This window comes from Scyliorhinus torazame, chromosome 17, assembly GCF_047496885.1.
Source record: "Scyliorhinus torazame isolate Kashiwa2021f chromosome 17, sScyTor2.1, whole genome shotgun sequence".
Lineage (NCBI taxonomy): Eukaryota > Metazoa > Chordata > Chondrichthyes > Carcharhiniformes > Scyliorhinidae > Scyliorhinus > Scyliorhinus torazame.
Genome location: NC_092723.1, coordinates 9,054,871 through 9,074,018, shown reverse-complemented (window position 1 = coordinate 9,074,018; position 19,148 = coordinate 9,054,871). Strand labels below are relative to the sequence as shown.

At 44.3% G+C, this 19,148-nt stretch overlaps 1 protein-coding gene across 2 annotated transcripts in view; it reads right to left on the bottom strand.

Annotated features, from left to right (window-relative positions):
* The window catches only part of LOC140393690 (fibroblast growth factor receptor substrate 2-like), a 91,594-nt gene that overhangs the window by 34,917 nt on the left and 37,529 nt on the right, over window positions 1-19,148 (bottom strand). For both annotated transcript variants that reach the window (XM_072479984.1, XM_072479983.1), the window contains exon 2: window positions 5,868-5,975. The gene's annotated coding sequence lies outside the window, so the exon portion shown is untranslated. The remainder of the gene's footprint in view (window positions 1-5,867; window positions 5,976-19,148) is intronic.

Genomic DNA, 19,148 nt, shown 5'->3' with positions numbered 1-19,148 from the left:
GTATGTCACACTGTTCCAGGGGGCTAACTCCAAGATGCGCCATTCTCAGGGGTGGGACTCGGGGGAGCTGGTGGCCGCCGTCGCCACTCCGTAGTGCAGCTTCGGGTTGGCACCCAGCGCCTCCTCCTCCCGGTCGGTGCCCATGGGATCCACCTCAGGACGGAGAGGCAGCTGGATTGAGCCCCAGCTGCGCCTGCATCATCTGGCTCTGCCAGCCCTGGCGACTCCCCAAGGTCTGCAACATGGTCTTGACGTCCTCAGCAAGGCTCCTCAGTGACTGGGACATGCTCTGGAGTGCCCCAGCAATGCCGACCTGCGACTGGGACATGCTTTGCAGCGCCTCGAGTGGTCCACCTGGGACCGGAATACGTCCCCTAGCGAGTCCAACACGCTGCCGAGGCGCTCATCCAGGCCGTCACTGACTGAGCCACGCCTTGGACACCACTGTTGCTGACGTTGTGCACCAGGCTCTCTGCTGCGGTCACCACCTGAGCAGTGTTGGCCTCCGTGCCATGCAGTGACGGCGCCATCTCCCGTGCCCGTAGCCTCTGGGATTCCTCCAATTGGCTGTGGATCTGCTGGAATGTCTCTGAAATCCCCCTCTGAATATCACGGCCGCACCCTATTGACTGCATCAACTCCGGGTAAATCTGGTTCAGAGGCTCAGCATCTGACTGGGACCCAGCTAGGTCCTGGGATCCAACAGATCTCTAACTGCTGCCTCGTATGGGCATTCCTGCCGCCACCTGATGTGCATCAGCAGCTGCGTGGTGCTCATCAGAATGTGCCCCTGAAGCCTGACCACTTCTGTCGCCCACTGAGGTAGCTGTCTCTGGGCAGGTGGAGGGAGGAGGATGACAGCTGTGCCGTGAATATGGTCGTCTCGGAGCTCCCCTCCGAGGTGTTGTAATGGGAGGCGGAGGAGCGGGGTGGGGGGACCACCTGGATGGGCCGGGTCCGTCAGAAGGAGATCCTGCGGGATAATGGACATGTGGTCAGTGGGAGGGGTGAATCATTCCGTACGGCATTAACAACTCACATGTGACAGGTCATCTGGATGATGGCCAGTGGCTCCTCACCTCTGCACTTTATGCCAACCTCTACGCTGGTGACCGATCTGTCCTCAGCCACCCACTTGTCCTTCAAGGCCCGTTCCAAGTAGGGTTTTGGAATGGTTAGTGTGATATGTGGAATGTTAGGAAGTTGATTTTCAAAATACTGTTAGTGTTTTTTCTTTGAAAATTTTTTTATTGGCTTTTCTCATATTTATAAACAGTTGTTGTGTATATACATTTCATTTTTCTTGCCCACGCTAATTTGCTTTATTTTACAGAGAGGTTTGTTTTGTCCTTCATTTGACTAACTGTACGTACATTTTGCTGCCCTCTGGATCAGTCTATGATATCCCCCCTTCCTCCCGCTCCCATTGGTTTCAGCACCCTCCCTCTTCTCTTGTGGTTTCCCCATTTTCATCCCCCCCCCGCCCCCCCCCCCCCCCCCCCACCCACTTCCCCAGGTTGCACAGTCCTTTGGTTCTTCATCTTTTTTTCCCCTGGCTTACTCCTCGTTGCTGCCCTCGAACAGGTTTTGGAACAGGCCGTCGAACTGCCCCCACGTATCCAGGAAGCCTTCCTCTGATCCTCGGGTGACGTACTTAATCTTCTCCAGGTGGAGAAATTCCGAGAGGTCAGCGAGCCAGTCTGCAGCTGTGGGTGGTGCTGCCGATCGCCAGCCGAGCAGGATTCTCCGCCGTGCGATTAGGGAAGCGAAAGCAAGGGCGTTGGCCCCCTTCCCCACGTGTAGCTCTGGCTGCTCCGATATCCTGAAGATTGCCACTATTGGGCATGGTTTCACCCTCACCCCCACCCCCACAACCTTGGACATTGCCTCGGAGCAGGCTGTCCAGAACCCAGCAAGCTTGGGGCAAGCCCAAAACATGTGGGTGTGGTTGGCCGGGCCCCTCTGGCACCGCTCACATTTGTCCTCCACCTCCGGGAAGAACCTGCTCATTCGGGTTCTGGTCAGGTGCACACTGTGCACCACTTTGAGCTGCGACTGTTTTAATAAACAAAATATTCTCAAGTGCATTCTCGTGTGTACTCGTGCCACAACTCAGACAATGATTACTGCATCGAATTTCAATCAAACTTTGAAACCTGAACACTTTGCCTGAACTCTAGAAGCGTCAGCACCATAGAGACAGCAGCCAACAAACAATCAAACACTAACTAGCTGGGCTTCACACAGGGAATATCCTTGCGACCAAAGGGCAAGTGTGTGGATCAGGGTAGGGCACCTGAGCACCATCTCCCTAATATTCCCGGAAGGGGTCTGAAGTCTGGGGGCTCCTGCTGTGGGCGGGGAGGTTGGAGTGGAGTGTGCAGAGCGAGGTTCTCCAGCACAACCGGCTCACTGGATAGCACTCAAAAGGCGGCAAGACATTCAAGTTGGGTGATCTGTGGATCCCGGGGTGGAAGCCCTAACTGATTTTCGGTCTATCTTCTTCTCCATTCCTTACAGATACCAAAATGGATGGTGCTGGTCCCACAGAGGGTGGGCTTGCGGTGCTGGTGATAGCCCAGGCAGCCAGACACCGGAGAAGGCAGCAGCATCAACGCAGGCTGGATTTGGCACCCCACGTGCAGGGGGCCGCCGCAAACCCTGAAGAAACGGCCACCCATCAGGTCAAGGAGGAACCCAGAGGGAGACGCCAGTGACTGTCCAAGGTTGTTCTATTGAGGAGATGACGGACAGCATGTGCCACAGTAGACTCCGTCTCAACAAAGAGGTGTGGCACCTGTCATGTTCTCGCGGACATGGAGGAGGACACCCGCTCCTTGAGGCCATGAAGGTCATCACAGCCCCCGAATGTTTATGCAACCGGTTCATTCCAGAGTTTGAGTAGGGTCTTGTGCCCATTTCATGCTACAGCCCACAAGTGCATCCGTGAGGTCAGACTATGTTAACTTTGAGCGGGACCAAGCCCACCAAGAAGCCTGCTTAGCAGGGTTCTCCGCCATCGCCAGGATGCCCCAGGTCCTGTGGGTGATTGATGGCACTCATGACGTAGCGGTATTATCACTGGACTACTAAACCAGAAACCCAGAGCAATGCTCTGGGGACTCGGGTTCAAATCCCAGCACTGCAGACAGCGAAATTTGAATTCAATAAAAAAAGAAACAATCTGTAATTAAAAGTCCAATGATGACCATGAAACCATTGTCGATTGGTGTAAAAACCCATCTGGTTCACTTTAGGGAAGGAAATCTGTCGTCCTTACCTAGTCTGGTCTACATGTGACTCCAGACCCACAGCAATGGGTTGACTCTTAACTAGGGACGGGCAGTAAATGCTGGCACAGCCTGCGACACTTGCGGCGCCCAGGTCCCATGAATGAGTAAAACGAAACGGGGCATCAGGAAGTGCCCTTCATTAACAAGAAGTGGTTCCACTCCCTACATGACCAACTCGCGTGTGACCACCTCTGAGTCATGCATGTATGTGCATGCTTCCCAGGTAGAGTGCATAAGAGCTACATCCTGGATCACTCGGAGATCCCCGGTGTCTTAGAGGACCACCCCAAGACGATGAGTTGGCTCTTGGGGGATAAGGGGCATCCGCTGAGGTCCTGGCTGATGACCTCCGTAGAGCGGAGGCGGGAGACTGAGGTGGCGAACCGTTATAACAAGGCCCATATTGCCACCCATGCTGCGAATCAGACTGCTCAAAATGGGAGTTCTGATGCCTGGACAGCTCTGGTGGTGCACTGCAGTACACCCCCCCCAGAGGGTCTCCAGTTTTGTTGGTCTGCTGTGCCCTCCACAATCATAGCAGCGGGGCGGCATGCAGGAGGAGATGGGGCAAGCAGCCTTGTCTGTGGAGAAGCCAGACAAAGAGGGCATGGTGGACAAGAGGATTCAGATCACTGGTACTCTGTCCCCCATCTTGTCCTTTTTCGCTTATTATGGGCTATCTTCTCCTTCGCGGACAAAGAGTGGGCTTTGTGGGCCACGCACTTGATAGATATGGGGGGTGTCTACACAGGTTGCAGATGTGGGCACCACAACTGAACATGAAGAAGCTGTGCTGGTGGGTGCCATCGGGTGCTAAGGAGCAAGCACAAAGGTCGGATGTGGGGAGGGTGCCAGGTGTCAGCTAGTGATTTGTGGGGGGGGTATTGGAAATTTGAGGGGTGAAAGATGGGCCAGATGAGAGGTGGTAACTTACCCTTGCAGCTCAGTGGAGGTGGTTGGTCTTCTTCCAACATTGCACGGCAATCCTTCTGGTCTGACAGCTGCTGCCACCACCTCCCAGGCAGTATTGCTGACCCGGCTGCTGGTTCTCCGACCCCCGCGGGTGAACAGGATGTCTCATCTCGCATCCACAGCGCCGAGAAGCCGAGCAAGGTCGACATCCCCAAAGCAAGGAGCAGGCCCACATGCTGCCATACTTGTGTGCTGGCTGGAGTGAGTGGTGAGGGAACGCTCTTTTCCGGCATAAAGCACCGTTAAACATGGGCCGTGATCTCACCAATGCGACCGTCAAGTGATAATACCACTGCACCCTGCCAATCGTGAGAAAAGTGACTTAAATGTTTCCATTAAACCGCACCATCAAGTGGAAAGGTAGAGCTTATTAACATACACTATAAAATATGAAAGCATAACAAATTACTCTAACTATCCTCACACCCACTCTCTTCCCCCCCCCACCCCCCCAAAACAAAAAAAAAACAAAATAGGGGACTTCTTCCAAATGGTTAAAAGTCAATGATTGAAGGGAAAGAATAGATGGCGGTATCCTCGAAATGGCATCTGGGTTAATCAGTTGTTTTCTCAGCACTGATCTGCAAAACGATCAATGCCTCTTGCACTAATTTTATGTGGATTCAGCCAGACTGGAGGAAAACCCGGTCATTCAATTTGAGAACATAGAACGACTTCAGAGCAATGGCCAGTTGCTCTCGGCTTTGGAACTGGATCTGCAGCCTCAGGATCTGGTATGTTCTTTTCCCAAGCAGTTGGTCTTTTTCTCCCCAAAGCTAAACCGGCCGACCAGCTTTCAAACACTATTTTCCAGGCACCTTCTTTTTTACCCAAAGCATGTGACCCTTTCATAAACAGTCCACCAGGGTCAAGAGGTTTCCAGCTTCTTTAAAACTGCTTCATTACCTCTTCTTGTAAAATGATGTCCTTTCCAGTATTAGCACACCCAAAGCCCTTGCATTGACTCTTTAAAGGACAGTGTCTTTAAAAGAAGAAATTTCTCATCTTTGAAATTGAACCATTTTCAGTGATTAAAGAGTTTACCTCACATTGTAATTTGTCTCCGGTCACATCTATTCCATTTTCAAAATGTACAGCATTTTTTTAAAAAGATCTTCTTGGGAGCTTATATCAAAAAGGCATGAAAGTAGTCCAGGTTACAATTCGGTGCGGTACAGAGGGAAGACTCCATTGTCACTGGTGCCATCATTTCAATGTTTAGACAAGATCCTGTCTGTGTTTGGGAGGATATTAAAGATCCCAAGGCACAATGTGAGGGAAATCATGAAACTTGCTCCTGGCCAAAATGCATTCAAGCAACATCATCAAAAAAAAGAAACAGATTTGTGGTTTGTGGAACCTTGTGCACAAATTGACTGCTGTGATTACTTATATAATGACAGCAGCAACAGTTCAAAATGTAATTAGTCCAAAGTACTTTTGAGTTATTTTTTTAAATAAAAGGACACTTTGTAAATTCCAGTTGTTTATCAGGAAAAAAAATGCAACAACAAAACAGGCCAGGCCGCCACACACGGTTATTCTGTGTAACTCAGCAGGAGTTAGCAACATGGATATGTGGATTATACTGTCCGCTCTTACCTAGTCTTGGCCATTAGTGGGAAAGCTGCCTAGTCTCAGTTCCAGATGCCTCTGCTTGGGGTCATGGTAAACAAACTCAAGCCATGATCGAGCACTTGCGTCTTCAACCTAAAGTAAAGTATTACAGTGATTTAGTCATCTGGTCAGATATAATTCTCACCAAGGGTATTTAATCTCAAAGAGATATTAATCTCAAAATAAACAACTTTTTCCCCATTTCCAAAATCTTTAAGTACAGTAGGTGCAGACCTTCATACAGTTAAATATATCATAAGTAGCAGTAACCTTTCCAAACTGCCCAGTCTGCTGTGAACATTTATAGTAAATGTCAGTGAATAACAAATCTTGAACTGCAGGGAACATCGCAGCCAGCTCAATGTGATCCTCACTCAATTTCTACATGTGTATACCTCCCAGTCAGTCATTCAACAACAATAAAGATTAGCAACCCTTGCACATATTGCCCTTTCTTTGGGCATTGAGAGAAATTCTAGAGCCCCTGCACAAAATCTCCCGGATCCGTATGACCGGTTATCACACTGAAGTTTGATCTATGCTATAAGCTACAAGCGTGGTGGAATGAGAGGGACTCAATGTATTGTAATAATTCAGTACATTCTATTTTGCAAATACTTCAGCATGTCAGAACACATTCACCATATATACAGCATATGAATTTTGCACATTGCAAAAAGCAACTCCTCCAGAAACCCATTTTAAGAAAACAGTGTACAAAGATTGGAATTTTTGTTGAGAATAAAAACAAATGGAATAGTAATGAGGGAAAATCTGTATAGACTCTGGAACTCATAAAAGATCACTGTAGTCTACTTAAAAAATACATTGTCCAATTCTGTCAAGAGTTTGCAGTACAGTAGTGTGAACATTCACAAAGGGTTGCCACACGCTCTCTGCAGACTACAGACAATGCTGAACACTTCCAAGTTTGCTGTGATAACATTTTTTAAAAACTCAACAATGCAGCATGTGCAGAATCCTGGAGCAAGTGAAAGCTGCAACATAGTCACAGCGCTTTGAGGTTTCAAAACCTATCAGTATTTCCTCCTAAGTGAAATCAAATACCAATTGAAAATTCACTCAAGTATTTATTAGTTACAATGTGTGGTGTTAAAAGTACCAATGACATTAACACCTTTCGATGTAGAGCTAACGCCCTCGTGATATTTCAGCAAACCCACTGGTTCATAGAATCATAGCATTTACAGTGCAGAAGGAGGCCATTCGGCCCATTGAGTCTGCGCCAGCCCGTACAAAGAGCACCCTACTGAAGCCCACGTATCTACCCTATTTCTGTAACCCAGTAACCCCCACTTAATATTTTTTGGACACTAAGGGCAATTTAGCACGGCCAATCCACCTAAGCCGCACATCTTTGGACGGTGGGAGGAAACCGGAGCACCCGGAGGAAACCCATGCAGACACGGGGAGAACGTGCAGACTCCGCACAGACAGTGATCTAGCCAGGAATCGAACCTGGGACCCTGGAGCTGTGAAGCAACTGTGCTAACCACTGTGCTACCATGCTGCGTGGTTGCCACAATCAAAATTCTCTATTCTCCTGCAACCTCCACGGATATTTTACAGAGCGGATTAAAGTAATTCCAGTTTCATTACAGCATTCCCAATGAAAATAATCATATAGCATAATTCCAGCCAAGTAAATACCAAGACATAAATCATTCACATACAGTAAATTGTATAGCAGTTAGTACGACATGGTGATACCCTGTCCGCCGAACCACAGTACTCTTAGAAGTTTGGAATCGGTCTTCACCAGAATGATGAGCAGAGGTACCCCATATTAACAGAAAAAAGTCAGCAGAGTAAAACAGCACTGTTCAAACTCATCACTACAGAACAATTAAAGAAACAGCTGGCAACTTGGCTTCTTGGTCAAGCATGGGAGTGGCACAGGGCTAATGCACACAAAATACAAGAACAGCAGCAGAAAATATTAACAGCAATCAGCGTTGTGGTGCAGTGAGTCGTGGGATGTGGGATTTGCATCACTTTGGAAAAGGAGGTCGGAAGAAAAATCAGAGACCATGATATCATCAAACCACTCTCTAGAATGTCCTTGAGACTGGTCCACGTTGGCAATGTTCGGACCCCAGCAGGGGCCTCAGCTACCCACCGTCTCAACCAGACAGTATGCAGCCCAGAAAGCAAAGCCCAGAAACAAAGCAATTGAGATTTTGAAAAAGTAGCAGCAGATTATGATGATGAAAGGCTGAAGTATAAAACTCAAGTACAGCAAAATCAATGCTCTCCAATCACTTCTCTCCCATAACCATTACTGCGGTGTAACTGGTACAATCAGTGGCATGGAAAAGAACCAAAATGGCATGTCACAAACATAAATTATGAAAACTTTAAATTTAATCCAGAGAGGCGAGAAAAAAAAGCAGTACTTGAGCCCCCCGAAGATGTTAGCATTTCCCATCATATTGCTGGGATGCACGTGACATACAGAGCCTAGTTCAACAGGATACAACTATTCCCAGCGTTTGGTGAAGTGGAACCACTAACACAACGAGGAGGATTGCATCTTATTGCTGACTATAACAATGTTGTTCTTTTCCCCGCAATTTCTACAATACTTGCAATAACCGCCCCCCCCCCCCCCCGCCCAATGTTTTTTTAAATTACTTTATCAGGGTTGCAAAGCCAGAGCGAGTGTGGACGGGGCAAACCCCTAATCCAGCTCCTTGCCTGCTCCAAAAACCAATCCAAATTGAATCCAATTCATGGCCCCCACACAAGAGACATAACAGATCCAGGCATTACACCTGACCTCACGCTCATCTTAGCCAAAAAGCTTTTAAGTGCTGGACTCTTGGGAATTTGCATTCCCATATGAAGAGGACAATTTATATTATTGCGTTTTCTTATTGCAAGTATTTAACGAGAGGAAGTCTGTTAAAACCTAATCAAGTGATTTACACCAGTGTTAATAGACCCATACACATAGTCATGATGGCTTCAATTTAGAAAAGAATGATGGTTTGCAGCAGTCGGTTGGTTCCGTTGTCAAATCAGAAACGGCTTTAAAAAGGTGTATTTGCATCAAAATCCTGGAACTCTGCCCCTAACAGCGCTGTGGGTGTACCTGCACCAGGCGAACTGCAGCAGTTCATGACAGCTCCTCACCACCTTCTCAGAAGCAATTAGAGCAAGCAATAAAATTCTGGCTTTGCCAGTGACATTCGCATCCCACAAGTGAATTTTAAAAATTGGTTCCGATGCACAGGCAGACACAATGCGGGCTTCCAATAACTCCATTTTAACAAGGAATCAAAACTTGGAAAAGGAAAGGGTCGCTGACAACATAACATTTAAGATTCATGGCCAAGCAGCATCACAAAGCTCCCCACGCAACCCACACACAAATCAACCCTTTTAAGTTACCTCGGCAACACACACAATTTAAAGGACCCACATACTTAAACAGCTCGACTGCACGCTAAAAAAAACCCGCTGTTGGTCCTGATCTAAACCATTCTCGCATGGGCCCACGCCCGAAAGATAAAGCAATCCATCTACAGATGCAGCCTGATCAAAGATTTTCCCGTTTTCCTTTTTCTTCCAAATTTCCAGTGTTTGCTTTTCCTTTACTTGATGGTTAATTAATTTATGTTAAAATCTGATTAAACATTTTTCCATACTTCAGTAAATTTATCTACTCAAGCCTGACACTGAGTTTCCAAGCATGCCTCTTTTGAATATCACGCGTGAAGTTCCTTACCCTTGCCCCATAATTCTTCTGTAACACACCAGCATAAAAGATCTTCAATTTATTTTCTGGGGCCACAAAAATACTTTGCAGTGCGCTGTGAGAAGCATTTTGTGTAGCATTCTGGTATTGTGGAAATACCCAACATTGCAATTACAGATTGTTACTCTTCCAAATGGGCTGTGCCTTGATAGATGATTTTCAGTTTTAGAAAACCAGGGTGAAGTAAGTACTGGTGGTTACAGAGTTGTCACTGGTGCCAGCAATTTGAGGTGATGAATTAAAGCTGTGCTTCTGCTGCACTATTGGCTCGAGACCAATTGCTGCATTCAGAGGCTTGCAGCTGGCAACACCTAATTTATAACTCTTGGCTGGAAATGAGTGTCCTATGCATGCAAGTACATGTGTGTAGAGTTCTGCTCCCAGACAGTAAATATTAAAAAGTGTGTATGTATATATATATATATATATATATATATATATATATATATATATATAGAGAGAGAGAGAGAGAGAGAGAGAGAGAGAGAGAGAGAGAGAGAGAGAGAGAGAGAGAGAGAGAGAGAGAGGCCCACATTATCCAATAACTTAAGAGGATTTTAAAAATCTGCTTTACAAGTTTTATTTCATACTGCCTGACGCCCAAGTACATCAGTGAGACCATCAGAATTGGCTAAATGGTAACTTTTTTGCTTCACTGATGAGAACCTCCATCTCAGTGATGCTAGGGCGGCACAGTGGCGCAGTGGTTAGCACTGCCACCTCACGGCGCGCAAGGACCCAGGTTCGATCCCGGCCCCGGGTCTCTGTCCGTGTGGAGTTTGCACATTCTCCCAGTGTCTGCGTGGGTCTCACCCCCACAACCCAAAAAAGATGTGCAGGGTAGGTGAATTGGCTACACTAAATTGAACATTGGTAGAAAAAAAAGAATTGGGTACTCTAAAATTTTCAATCTCAGCGATGCAAAATTAAATTACAATGATAAAACATTGGAGGCCATTAAAGAATACTATGTCCATGGTTTTCCTGCAGATCTGGTGACAAGAACTACCAGCTGAATACATAACAGTCAGCCATGACATTCATCTTAAGAATTAAACTCATCTAGTGAGTGGACATGAGCGTGGAAATAGATCTTCAATGACTAACTCATCCTGTTATACCTTAAGTGGCAGAAGCACTGAATGTTCCAAACACACTTTTCACACTTGTTCAGGAGTGTTTGAGTTTGTTTGTTGATACCCAAATGACTGCAACATCTGCTCAAAACCAGATTTGTGATAGCATGTCATTCTGTAGAAGAAAAAAGTCATGCTGAAGCCATAAACTGCTCTTAAAGTCATGTTTGAACCATACAGAGTATTAGTCAGAGTGTAGAGTACGTGTCACCGAGACACAAGGAGGCATTCAATCCTTGGGAGATTGTGCAGGAAAAGAAAAGACAAAACTATTACCGAAGCTCAAGGAATGGAGGAAGAAATATTGGAGAATTTAAGCTTTTCAAACTTGAAAGGAAGTGACCTTATGCTGTAAAATATAGTCATGCAGACAAGTTCAGGAGTACTAAATAATTCCCTATAAATGGATTAAGCTTCCAGGTTAGGGATGGTGATAGTACCAGATTTGGGTACAAACATCAGTTATTATTTTTAGCAAAAGTGAGGACATAATTAGCCCTAATCAACCAAGTACACTTATAGGAAAGTAGTATTTTTTTTAAAACAGCTTTTAGTTTGAACATCACTAAATTTCAAGGAAACAAGGGAGACACTAATCAGGTAGTTAAAAGTAACAACTTGGAATTACCTGTATTTGCATTGTTCAGATACCACTTTTATGAGGCTCAACAGCAATTTATTGCTCCAGCAAGTGTATGTTTGCAGCAGTTACATTTAGTTATCAGCATTACATGATTTCATTTGTGCGTTGAGACTCCAATGAGATGGAGATCTTGTAGTACATTGGTAACCTTCCAGCCTTCGGGCCCAGATGCTCTGGGTACAAGGCCCACTTAGCATTCACCGAAGGTGCCTTCATTACAGGAGGTATAATAGTAATGTCACTGGACTAGTAATCCAGCTAAGGACCTGGAAATGTGTGTTCAATCCCCCCATGGCAACTGGTGGAATTCAATTAATAAATCTGGAATTGAAAGTTAGTAGTAGAGACTACCATCGGTTGTCATAAAAATCCATCTGTTTCACTAATGCCCTTTAGGGAAGGAAATCTGCATCTGCCATCCTTACCTGGTCTGGCCCACATGTCACTCCAGAACAGTAGCAACGTGACACTGCTCTCTGAAATGGCCTAGCAAGCCAGTCAATTCGAGGGCAACCAGGAATGGTCAGCAAATGCTGGCATTGACAGAGAAGCCCACATGAACATAGAACATAGAAAATACAGCACAGAACAGGCCCTTCGGCCCACGATGTTGTGCCGAACCTTTGTCCTAGATGAATCATAGATTATCATTGAATTTACAGTGCAGAAGGAGGCCATTCGGCCCCCCCGAGTCTGCACTGGCTCTTGGAAAGAGCACCCTACCCAAGGTCAGCACCTCCACCCAACACCAAGGGCAATTTTGGACACCAAGGGCAATTTATCATGGCCAATCCACCTACCCTGCACATCTTTGGACTGTGGGAGGAAACCGGAGCACCCGGAGGAAACCCACGCAGACACGGTGCATAATAAAAATAAAATTGATTGTCAGCCTAGAAATCCTTCCAATATACATGATGGCAGGCAGTTCAGGAGGGACAGATCCTGGTCAGCCATAATGCAGAAAGCAACAGCAAACCATTGCAGTGCTTTGGCAAACATAGACCAATCCAATGAAAGTCATGGTCGGCAATTGCTTCTTGGGGAATGGTACCTGACAGAGGAGGATCCCAAAGAGAACCATTATTGATGCTTGGACCTTGATCATAAGTAAAATAATGTTGGATCTATATTTGGGTTCAGTGCAGGTTTATCATTTTCCCAATTTTTCCTACGTTCCTTTGAAGAGCATCCACTAAACTGCGTGCCTATTATTAGGAACTCACCATGCAAGAGAAATCAAAGAACCCATGTATCCTCAAACAAAGCAATCCTGAAGTAATGGGAGAAGCAAGACAAGGAAAAATGAGGAACTTCAGTAAATCAGTAAAGTAATGATACAGGACTAAGTGGTAACAAATCCCCTGCATGCCTGGGTTTTGAAAGATCTACAAGCAGAGAGCAGATGCATGGCTTTGATCGTCTAGAAATCCTTAGATTCTAGAATGGTTCGCTTGGATTGGAAGGTAGCAAATATAACCCCACTACTTATGAGGAAGAAAGAAAATGAGAAAACAAGGTGCTATAGGTCAGTTAGCCCATCAGCAGGAGGCAAAATGCTAGGATCTATTATTAGAGTTGCGATAACAGGGCACTTAGGAAAATAATAATATATGATTAAGCAAAGTCAACACGAGTTTAATAATAATCTTTATTAGTGTCACAAGTAGGCTTATATTAACACTGCAATGAAATTACTGTGAAAATCCCCGAGTCGCCACACTCCAGCCTGTTCGGGTACACTGAGAGAATTCAGAGTGTCCAATTCACCTAACAAGCACGTCTTTTGGGATTTGTGGGAGGAAATGGGAGCAACCGGAGGAAACTCCCGCACACATGGGGAGAACATGCAGACTCCGCACAGGCAGTGACCCAAGCCAGGAATCGAATCCGGGTCCCTGGTGCTGTGAAGCAACAGTGCTTACCACTGTGCTACCGTGCCACTGTTTTATGAAAGGGAAGTTATGCTTGCCATATCTGCTGGAGGTTACAAAACGGGTAGGATGAATTAGGGGGAACCATTGGATGGATTGCATTTGAATTTTAAAAAAATATTCAACAAGAGGTGATTACACAAAATTGGGACTTGTGGGACTCAGGGTATGGACTGTGAATTGGTTAATGAATAGAAATGGGGAGTAGGAACAATGGGACATTTCAGGTCAGCAGGCTGTAACTAGTGATGTATGGCATGGATAAATACTTGGGCCTCAGGTATTTACAATCTATATTAATGATTTAGATGAGGGGCTGAGTATAACATTCAAGTTTGCTGACAATACAAAGTCAGATGAGAAAGAAAGCAGTGAGGAGAACAGATAGGAGTTGCAGAGGGATATGGGCAAGTTGGGTGAGGGGTGAGAAGGGACACATGGAATACAATGTGAGGAATGACGTTATCCCCTTTAGTAGGGAAAATAAAAATACACAATATTTTTGAATGGCAGGAAACAGGGGGATGTTGCATTCGGGGGGCCTGGGAGACCTTTTATGTGAATCATAGAATGTTAACATGCAGGCAAATTGTATATTTAACAGGAAGGCACATTGTATATTAATAAAAGTTAAAAGCAATTGGAATAGGACCGTGAATACGAGAGTAAAGAAAGTCTTACTACAATTATACAAGGATTGCTGAGCTACATCTGGAGTACTGAATGTAGTTTTGATCTCCTTATCTCAGTAAGGACATACTTGTCCCAGTGCAAATAAAGTTCACTGGACTGAACCCTGGGATGAGAGGATTGTTCTATGAGGAGAGATTGAGTGGACTGGGTCTATATTCGGGTACACGGAGAGAATTCAGAATGTCCAAATCACCTAACAAGCACTTCTTTCGGGACTTGTGGGAGGAAACGAGAGCACCCGGAGGGGCTGGTTTAGCACAGTGGGCTAAACAGCTGGCTTGTAATGCAGAACAAGGCAGCAGCGCGGGTTCAATTCCCATACCAGCCTCCCCGAACAGGCACCGAAATGTGCCGACTAGGGGCTTTTCACAGTAACTTCACAGAAGCCTACTTGTGACAATAAGCGATTATTATTATTTCCTGGAGTTTTGGAAGAATGCAAAATGATCTGATGAAACATTAAAAAATTCTTAAGGAATACACATAGATGCTGAGAAATATTTTCTTTGGATGAGGAATAAAGAAAAAAGGGTCAGAGTCTCAAAATAAGGAGTTGGCCATTTAGAATTGAGATGAGAAGAAACCTGTTCCCTCAAAAGAGTTGTGAATCTTGGAAATTCTCTATCCCAGAGAGCTGTGGATGCTCAAGAGGTCGCGTACATTCAGAACAGATGCTAATTGATAAGTATTGAGGACATTAATGAACATAGGAATGGTGGAGGAAGGTAGAGTTGAGGAAGATGATCAGACATGGTGCAGTTGTATGCCAGTGCAGGCATCAAGGGCAAAACAGTCTCTTCCTATATCTAATTCTTCTGTTATGTTCAAACTGGATTTTTGAGAACAAAGTAAGTTTAACGTGTAGGCAATGGCATCTTTGGATGAGAGACAAATAAATAATTTTGTTCCAGAACAGTGAACAGCTACATTGTGCTTTCACTTTGGTACGGGTATATAGAGCAATATACTAAATATTACACCAAATGTAGGTGGACAAACAAGAAATGCAGAAGTTCTTTTCAGTGGATTACATCTGATCAATCTTCAAATTTAAATGAGTGGTTTTACAGGTTAAAATATTTATACTGAGGTGGCACGGTGACACAGTGGTTAGCACTGCAGCCTCAAGATGCCGAGGACCCGGTTTCGATCCTGGCCCCGGGTCACTGTCCGTGTGGAGTTTGCATTCTCCCCTTGTCTGCGTGGGTCTCATCCCCACAATCCAAAGATGTGCAGGGTAGGTGGATTGGCCACGCTAAATTGCCCCTTAATTGGAAAAATATAATTGGATACTCCAAATTTTTTAAAAAGAGAGAAAGATTTCCACTGGTCAGTGACTGCTATAGAAAGAAATTTTATAGCTCAACACATTTCTGTTAAAGTTCATCCCTCCTCTTAAAAATGCCAAGTTATTCTGAAACCTCCTATGCTAACACTCCATCTGGTGATCACACAACTATATTCTAGTCCAATATCTTACAGTACAGTGGTAGCTTCCACAGTACTTAGCAATCACTTCCCATCTCCAACCAATGCCCACATGGCCAAATGCACTGCAAAGTGCAGTTCTCAGCCATGTTTGCTTGATCGGCTGTGTCTAATTAGCTGATTAGGACACTATAAATTGGTTTCCATCCCCATGTTAGTGAGTGGATGGGACAAATCATCCAAAGTTTGCAATCCCAGTGATAGCCACTGAGCCCTGCTAGGATGCTGCTCGTCATAGGGTCATGCTAGGTTGCTTGCACTTGCAAACACTGCTTCAACGTAGGGTCAGGTTTGGCTTTGATCTCCACACTTCCCAAAAACGGTCTTCTGGCACACAATCATGTCCAAGCTCTCACTTGAAAAATGGGACAGCCATCTTAAAAACATAAGTGTGATTTCATATTGTGGTGCCGTATATATTATCAATTCTGCAGAAGTAGTGTTATTGTGGGAGTCAAGTTTCATTGTTCAATTGTGTTTCAGAACTTTTTCTTTGACCAAGTCAACAAGCAGCATGCCGAAATCCTCTGTCAGCAATTATTGCCAAGAAACCAATTAATTAAAAAAACAAAAAATGGATGAAAGCAACAACTGTTCCAAATCCACGGGATTAAATTTATATTGCAGAAATATGCTTCATAGGTTTGCCACTGCAAAACAGCAAAATATCAGTACAGAAGCCTAGAAATTGCTGCATTCTTGGGAATTATAATAGAATAATGCAAGAACACATTTGATCATTAAAGGCATATTATTTTTCAATATAAATGCATGCAACATCCAGAGTGAAAACTGTACTATGGAAATGAAATTGTTTAATTCCACCGCATTCTCCATCATTTTTCCATATAAAGTTTGAACAAACTAGAGATAGAATGTAGGCTTATCCAAAAGATCAAATATACAAAGCAGATTTCAAGATTAACTGAGCATTACTGTATGCATACAGCATTTGGTCTGATATTTGATGACTTGAGTTCGTCTTTGTACTTACATTGAAAATAATAGTCTATCCTAACCCGCCTTCCCCCTGCATAAAGTATAAATAATTAGATCACATTGTGGAAATCTGCTCTCACCGCTAACTTTATAACAAGGTTGTAAATGTGCACATGTTTTATCTAAGCAGCTATAAATTATGCTCTCTGCAAATTAATTATAAATTTGCATTCCTTTAGAAGGAAGAAGTGACAAATGTCTGAATTCCACATTGCTCAACTGTTTAGAGCTTTCCTGCAAGTTAAGCTCAGTGTTAGCCCTCACATATGTTACTCCAGATATCTCAGTGGTGTTGGGGTACCGCGGAGGCGATATAAATTGAACTAGTAAAGGATACTTTGCTCAATATCAACTGTGGCTTGGTTACTTTACCATTTTACTAAGAATTCAAATGCAAATCAGCTGCAAATCTACATTAGAATCCAAACAAGAAACTGCAGTGTAGTAAAGAAAGGCTTCTTGCGCTATGTATGCTAAACTATTGAATACTAAGCTATGCTTGTTTACATACAAAAGTGTATACATAAAAGAACATGGGCCTCCCAAGTTGAAGTATCAAAGACTACAAAAGTTAACTCTAACCAACAAGTCATCATTTGCGTTATTATATTTAGTGTTGCGAGATGGTCATTAAAAAAATTAAGATAAAGAACTGAAAGGTATCAGAAACTACAGTCTAAATATGTGTTCAATAAAATAAAAATGGGAAGGATCAGAGATCCAAAGTAGACTTTTCATGGATAATGTTGTGGACATGCACATGTAACATCAAGCTGACCCTCATCCGAACCATAGAGCCAAGCTGGTGGCTTACAAGATGCTCAGCACCTTGCTGTCCGGTTTAGCTCATTTGGCTAGACGGCTGGTTCGCGACGCAGAGCAAGGCAAGCAGAGCGGCTTCAATTCCCGTACCAGCTGAGGTTATTCATGAAGGTCCTGCCTTCTCAACCTTGCCCCTCGCCTGAGGTGTAGCGATCTTCAGGTTAAATCACCACCAGCCAGCTCTCCCCCTCAAAGGGGAAAGCAACCTATGGTCACCTGGGACTATGGCGACTTTACCTTAGGGCTGTGAAACATGGACAATTGACAGCTATCAAGTAAAGGTGGTTAACAATGACTATCTTCGTTGTGTGCAGCGCATGATCGGTATGTCCTGACAGGACAAAAATCATGAATGCAGCGGCCCTCTCAAAGACAGGAGTTACGAGATCTGCTAGCACTCATCTGAGCATAAAATTGGGATACCATTCTGCATTAAACTGGCAACTTTATTCAGAGGTCACGAGAGATGGCAAAAAAAAAAAAAATCACAATTGGTGCTGCTGGGCATGTTATGGTGGGGAAAATGCACATTATTCAAGCACAACAAAACCTCTGTTCTGACAACATGACATTGACAATGAGTGACAAGACTGGAAAGAAGGGGGTTCCTTTCCCCAGTGTTGATACCTGTCGTCCTGAGCTAAAATAATTCACCATTAAAAACAACCCTGCACCTCAATCACTTGGTGAGTAATTGAACCGAGCAAATCATCAGTTGTCAGTTACAATATCTCTATTGATTTCTACCAGAACCACAGTAGATTGAATTAGCCTCCAGCATCTTATTAATAATAATAATAATCGTTTATTGTCACAAGTAGGCTTCAATGAAGTTACTGTGAAAAGCCCCTAGTCGCCACATTCTGGCAAAAGGGGAGAAAAGGCAACCATGGTGTGAATGTTCTGAAATAAAGCCCAGTCAAGCGTGTGGGTGGACTTGGTCAGATCAGGTTACGAAGCCTCTGCAGTCTAATATCCCAGTACCAAGGTTGGAAAATGAACCAATGCAAGTTAAAAGTTGCATTCCAGCCTAGAGCCAGTTTAAGTGGGAATACAAATGGAAACATATGTACAGATTTAAGACAGAAGAGGGTTGAACATTTCAAAAGAACTCTTCAAAATAAAACATTGTCACCAGAGTTGTTTATTATCCAATGTATATACCAATAGATCAGACGTTAACAGACAACATGAAAGCAGAGAAATTTAGTTTATTCCGCTACCTGCCCTTTCTTCATATACTGTAATTCTTTCCGTCAAATATTTGGCCAATTCCCTTGAAGACTGTACTGAATCTGAATTAATCACTCATTCCCAAATCCTAACCATTCGTTGTGTAAAGAAAATGTTTTTCCTCATCTTGCCTCTGGCTCACTTGCCAATCACTTTAAATCTTTACCCAGCCTCTCCCTAGATTCTGATCCTTCAACCACTGCAACAGTTTATCTTCATTTTCCTTATTTGAACCTTTCATTGTCTAAACCTCTAGCAAATTTGGTCTTCTCGGTTTTAAGGAAAGCAACCCAATCTTCGCCAGTCTATTCACGTAAATGAAAGCATTCGACTGAAATCTCTTCCATATAATAATCTTTATTATTGTTACAAGTAGGTTTACATTGACCCTGCAATGAAGTTACTGTGAAAATCCCCTAGTTGCCACACTCTGGCGCCTGTTCGGGTATACGGAGGGAGAATTCAGAATGTCCAATTCACCTAACAGCACATCTTTCGGGACTTATGGGAGGAAACCGGAGCACCCGGAGGAAACTC